This window comes from Mustela lutreola, chromosome 5 (genome assembly GCF_030435805.1).
Source record: "Mustela lutreola isolate mMusLut2 chromosome 5, mMusLut2.pri, whole genome shotgun sequence".
NCBI lineage: Eukaryota > Metazoa > Chordata > Mammalia > Carnivora > Mustelidae > Mustela > Mustela lutreola.
In genome coordinates, this window is record NC_081294.1 from 34,907,999 (window position 1) to 34,914,858 (window position 6,860).

The window sequence follows — 6,860 nt, forward strand, 5'->3', positions numbered from 1 at the left end:
GTTCCAGAGTTAACCTTTCTTCTCCCCATCTGGGCTCAGTTATCATTCAGGTTCTTTTTTTTCTTTTTTTTTTTTTTCCTTCTTTTTTTTTTTCAAATTGGTTTTCTCATTCTTGGTCTGCGGCTGACTTCCCTCTGGGAGGTTGGCAATACCGCCCAGTAACTGGAGTGAGTGCCTGATTAAAGATTGTAGCTAATGACATTTGGGATGGACACAATGTTGTTATGCTTTCATGTCTCTCTTTTTTTCTTCTAATAGTTTCTTATTAGTTAAAAGCTTAAGTAGTGCATGTGAGTTTCTTGGAAATGTTAAAAAACATTTCTTTTTATCTGCTATACTTTAATGCCAGATTGTGTGTAGGCTAGTGACCTAGAAAAGCCATTTCCTGATATATGGTGTGTAATTTAGCCAAACTGGTTTGATTACATTACCGGGTATGATTTAGGCCCATGGAAGAGTCAACCAGCAATTTGATTGAAGCCACACTCTGCCTTGTCATCCAAAGATCTGAACAGAAGCCTTAATTAGGCTGGTTGATTAAGCAAAAATCCAATTTTAGTTGGTTACCTGGAGGGTAATACCAGAGGAGGTGGACTTGAGCGTTACTCTTTAAAAAAAGAGAATAACAATGAGAGGGGAACACCTATATCTTCTTTCCCATTTTTTGAATTAGCCTTGCAATGATACAGCATCCATTTTTGACCAAATGATGGAGACTGTTATTGAATCATATTCCTAGTCAAAAGGAATCTGAATTCATTTGAGTCATGTTCTGTCTACTCTTAGTGAGGGGTCATCTACCTGAAAAATGGATATGCTTTATACTCTTGATGCTTGGGGCATGGAGCAAATATTGGAAGGCGGCTTTCAGAGATGAAAAAGGGGACCAGAATAAATAAATCGGAGTTCATTCTAGTGATACCTTTGGGAGAGTAATCTTTCTGCTAATAATTTACTTGCCAAAGAGTCAAAATGATCCAGATTATGAAAATGTCTCCTAAGGAAATAAAATAATTTGAGAAATGCCATTCATTTCACCATCAGAAGACATGGAATAGAGAACCTTTAAAGGAATTTTTCTCCCGTTTATCACTTCCTTCTTTTACTCTCACTGTTTTGGCTTTGTCACCTTGAACTTTTGAGGAAAGACATCTGCCAGCTTGACACAGACAACTATTTTTGGATTTACCTGTTCAGACTGTCATTGGAAACATTGCTGAAGTGTGATCTTTTTGTTGGCTACTTATTAAGAAAAGAGCTAGATTATCTTTCATATGACATGGAAATGGAGAAATCGCACCAACTGTTACCTTTTAGTCAGTCTTAATTCTGAAGGCTTAATTCTAATTAAAATATCTTTTATAAAGGGACTTGCAGGGACTTTTTGAGATGCTGTACTTGAGCTTCTTTAGTTTGTTTCGGTTTTTGATAGAACAGAAAATGGGGAAATATAAAAATCTTTGTGTTAACTTTTTCCTGACAATGTCCATGTTTTGGTGGATAAGCACCAGAATACTCTAAAAGACAAAATACCTGATTTGTTCTCTCACAGAGAGATGAAAGGAAATGTCATATGTATTAGCAGGATATACTCTACAAACATTTGTGGATATTATATTTAATGCCAGATTATTAAATTAATGGGGGTGTATTAAAATCTATTGTAACTAGCCTTGTGCTTGGTTTTAGACCTGTGTCTAGATTTGTGATTCATAATCTAGGCTAATATCCTCACCTCTTTGCAGATAAAATGACAGCAGAAAAGATGAGTTACTCTCTCAAAGAGATCACTACAATTTACCTAGTTTATTCTGGACTTGAACCTGATTGAATCTACCACCTCACACCTTACTTGGGGAACTACACTGAATAACATCCCATAGAACAAAAGACCTGCACCAAGCTATTTAGGAGATACTTGGATAAAAGCTCACTCTATATAGCTTTAACATTTATGGTTTCATATTTTTATGTAATAGCTAAAGTAAAAAATTTCTTATTTTTTTAGTCTAGGCACCTTAACTATTTATAGAACTTCTTTAAACAGATATAGGAAGAAAGGTTTCAAGAATGTGCTTTTGACTAACCAAGATGGGAATAGCGGATATCCTTTCCATTTATCTACTTGTGTTTCCTGTAAAGATTTTATTTTATTTTTTTATTTTTATTTTTTAAAGATTTTATTTATTTATTTGACAGACAGAGATCACAAGTAGGCAGAGAGGCAGGCAGAGAGAGAGTTGGGAAAGCAGGCTCCCCACTGAGCAGAGAGCCTGATGTGGGGCTCGATCCCAGGACCCTGAGATGATGACCTGAGCTGAAGACAGAGGCTTAACCCACTGAGCTACCCAGGTGGCTCTCCTGTAAAGATTTTAAAAATATTACTACCAGTTAGAGAATTACTTTGGAATCAGAGAGGAATTAAGGTTTAATATTACCTTGTTTGACCAACCACTGGCCAGTCTCCTTATGGAAGAAGAGAACAAGAGTTTTAACTGATTTTAGAACTCTCTTTGAGTGTTATTCTAGAATGTTTCATGTATTTACCCACGCCCCAAACTACCAAACATTTTCAGAGATCCCTGGGTTTCCTCTCTCAGCATTTGTTTACTCTGGGAAGATAGATATTATATGATGGCTTTTCTTTTTAATCGTGTTAAAGGCATCATGATAAGTGGGCCATTGTAAAAACTTTTTTAAAAGGAGATGATGTGACTGGTCTAATAAGGTGAGTGGGTGGAGGAAGGAGCTTGGTAATACTGACCATAATTCAGTTAGGTTTGTAATCAAGACTAAATGGAGATCAAAAAGGAGGAAATGGGGATTTAGTCTTCACACAAAGAAAATGTTTCAAAAACACGGGATAACTGGATGAAATTGAGTAGGCTACCGAGAAAGGGTAAGGAAGTGGCAGGAGTGGACACAGATGGAAAAGAAAAGAATTTTGAGAAATCAATGACGCTTTCTGTTTGAGGGATGTACTTGCTATCTAGTGTTAAGTGGAATTTTAGAAAAACTCAAGTATCAGTGTGTAGAACCACCCCAGAAATTTAGTAAGGGATTAAAACTGTTTTAAAAAAAAGTTAAGAACTTATGAAAGCTACCTTTTCCCTCTCTTCCTGGAGCCCCTATTCCCGAATATTGAATAATTCCAAGTTTAGTTTGGAATAATTCCTTCTGATTTTCTCTAAATGAATAATTAGACATCTTCTTAGTCAACCATGCTTCTGAATTTTCTAAATATAATGTTTGGGACTATTAATTCAACTTCACAGATAAATTAGTTACATAAATATGACAGTGCTTTATCTTGATATTTAGATTTTCCTTTCTTGCCTATGGCAGACGTTTCAGAAAGTCCTTAAAGATGTATCATGAAAGGAGTCTCCCTACTACATGGTACTTTGGTTGTCCATTTTATTTTACCAACAGAAATTGAAAGACTTTAACAGTGAGCACTTACATACTTACCACCTGGTCTGCTATTAACGTTTTACTATACTTTTGTAAACACAAATGTATCCATCTCTGTACCTTTTCATCTGATTTTGGATGCATTTCAATGTGAATTGCACATATATTTCCTTCTAAATTAACTGGATTTTGATACTTATTAATATCAGACTTCACTAGTTTTTACTTTTGACGAGTAATTTACATACAGTGAAATGCACTATCATTAGAGTATGTTGTTGGGTTTTTACAAATACATATATATATATAATCCAAATCCATTTCCAGTCACAGAATATTATCGTCAGTCAGAAAATTTCCTCATGGCACTTTTTAGTCAATTTTCACTCCTACCTTCTTAGAGGCAACCACTGACATTCTAATGTTGTCATTCTGTAGTTTCCATGTAAATAGAACCAAACAGAATGTTGTCTTTCATGCATGGCTTCTGTTTCCATCAGCATGATATATTTTAGTTTAATCTGTCAGTATTTTTTTAATTGCTCAGAGTGCTGAACATACCACAGTTTGCTCATCCATTTTTGTTTTGGTGTACACACAGTTTTTTACCATTTTTGGCCATTATCAATAAAGCTGCTGTATTTTAATTTTTGGGTGAACATATGTTTTTATCTCCTTTAGGTAAATAGCTAGAAATGGAATTGCTGGGTTGTTGAGTACATATATTTTTGATTTTATGAGAAACTGTTGTACCTTTTCCAGAGTAGTTGTGCTATTTTCTAATGACATCAAAGAATATGTGAAAAGTCCAGATGCTGTGATGGCATATCTGGTGGCAGTAGGTCTTTTAATTTTAATCACTCTGGTAAGTGTGTAGTGTGGTATTTTAATTTTAATTGACATATTCCTTACAAATAGCAATGTTGAGCAGATTTTTGTGGGCTTGTTGGCTATTTTTTTTTTTTTTTTGCTATTTTGAGTTGTCTGTTTTTGAGCTGAAAGAATTATTTACTGATACTGTATATCAGTGCTTTATCAGATACTTTCCTCCTCATTTGTGGCTCACCTACATATTTCCCTAACAATATGTTTTAATAAGTTGCCATTTAAAAATATAAAGTCAAATTTTTAAAAATTTTTTTTAAAAATAAGCTCCATGCCCAGCATGGAGCCCAGTGTAGGGTTTGAACTCATGACCCTGAGATCAAGACCTGAGCTGAGATCAAGAGTTAGATGCTTACCTGACTGAGCCCCTGTATATATATATATATATATTTTTTTTTTTTTTTAAAGGTTATTGTTTCCTATGCCCTAAGAAACTTGTAGACAAAGCCCCAGTGCCCAGGAGATTCTCTTGTGTTTCTTTTTTAAAGCTTTATGGTTTTTAGCTTTTATGTTTGGGCTTAGGATCCATCTTGAATTAATTTTTTGTATGGAGACATAGGGCCCCCATTATGTTTAATGTGTTCATACTGGTTTATGAACTCAAAATTGATGGCTCAAAATTGATGATCTTGAACTATATCATGAGCTAAAAATCTCATTGTCTCTTTCTTCTTCAGTAACATTGTTATTTTCCCCAAGAGTTATTATTTCCTTTCTAGTAATAGGTTGCAATCTCTTGTAACTTGGGAGATCAGATAGTCATGCTTGGGATAATCATTTATTCATCCCATAAACATTTATGGAGCACCTACTCTGTAGTGTATTGTGACAAATGCTGTAAATAAGAAAAGGGAGAAGACCTTGTTCTTTCCTCAAGAAAACACATAGAGGTAGATAGGCAATTGTAATAAGATTGAGAAAAAATGATAAAAACATGCAAAGAACTGTGAGGGCACAATGAGCAACACCTAATACAGAGTTTTAGAATCAGGACGTTTCTTATAACAGGTGATTTCAGAACTTCGGCAAGAAAGATGTGATTTAATTGTGCCATAAGGGTTAGCAAGACTCTTGCCCTCAAAGCCTTATTGCTGAGGATAAAGTATAAATAAGATAAAGGCATGTAACTATGAGACAAACCATCTAGAACTATAAAAGATGTAATACTTAAAGAATCTGAGACTTCAAAATGGAGAAAAGAGTCTTCCAGAGTATATGGTGTTTATGCGAACAACTTCATTGGGGAGATAGCATTTGATCTGGGTCATGGTGCTGTTCTGCAGATTAAATGAGTTAATAAACACACAGTGCTTAGCACAATACCCAATATGTTTTAAATATTGATTATAATCATTATATTATTATTACTGAAAGACATATAGGTCCTGAATATTTACAGTAATAGAAAACATTTTATGTGTGTGACAGAAATGTTAGACTGTTTATAAGGTTTATGGGCTGAAAACTGAGCTTAGAGAATAAAAGTTCAGGAAACATATAAGAATTGGGAAATAGTTTGCTTTCACTGGGTTTCAGTAATGGAAAGGTAAGAGAGGCACAGCAGATGGACAGTTTAGGAAAGCAAGTTAAGCATTGGATTTAATTTTGGTTGTGATGGGAGCCATTGTTAGTTTTTTGTTTCGTTTTGTTTTGATCCACAGGGGGAAGAGCAAAAGCTACACACATCTTTGTGCAAAATCAAGGTTTAGGGAATGGCAGGAGCCATATAGAGATTTAAAGAGTAATCCCATGGATAGAAGAAAAAGTCCAAAAGCAGTTGGTCAGCAATCCTTGATGTCCCCGAGGGGCGAGAAAGGTGGCAGCTAAACAGACACTTGAGGTCTGGCAATTTGTCCTTCAGTGATCTTGGAAAGAGTCGTTTCACTGAGTGATGAAGGCTGAAGCCAGATTTTAAGGGATTAACAATAGTTTAGTATTACAAGTATCCAAGTATTACTAATACAGTGTATTTGGAAAAGTTTAAGAGTGAAAATAAAAGTGAGGAGAGATTTGATAATAGCTTAAAAAGGGAGCAGACGTGAACTTGGATTTTTTAGGCTGAGCCAGGAGGAGAGAGGACAGTGTGAGCACACATGAGTGATGAGACTGTGTTGAAAATACATTAGTGAAAATACAGGGATTTTTCTTTCTGGGAAAAATGTCCAGAGAAGACAGAAGGAAAAGAGAATAAAAGAGTAAGTGTAAAAAATTGGCATTGAAGAGACATTTTGTTCTCTGACAGGTAGAAGAAATAAGTGAGTAAGTGAAGACAAAATAATACTAAAGAAATGTTTGTGGAGGGGAAGGAATTTGAAGAAATTCATGTAGGCACCTTATCAGAAAGTGAGAGGCGAGTCCATCCAGAAGCCGTAAGTGTATTAGAGCTGAGGAGATGGAAATTGGTTTGAAATGAAGGCTCTGATAAGTGTTAGAGAGGTTTATTAGTTCCCTGTTGCTCTGTAACAATTATTACAAGCAAGGAAAAGGGCTCTCAGCAGAACCTCATTGGCCCACACCTTGATCTTGAACTTCTGGCCTATCATAACTATAAGAAATAAATT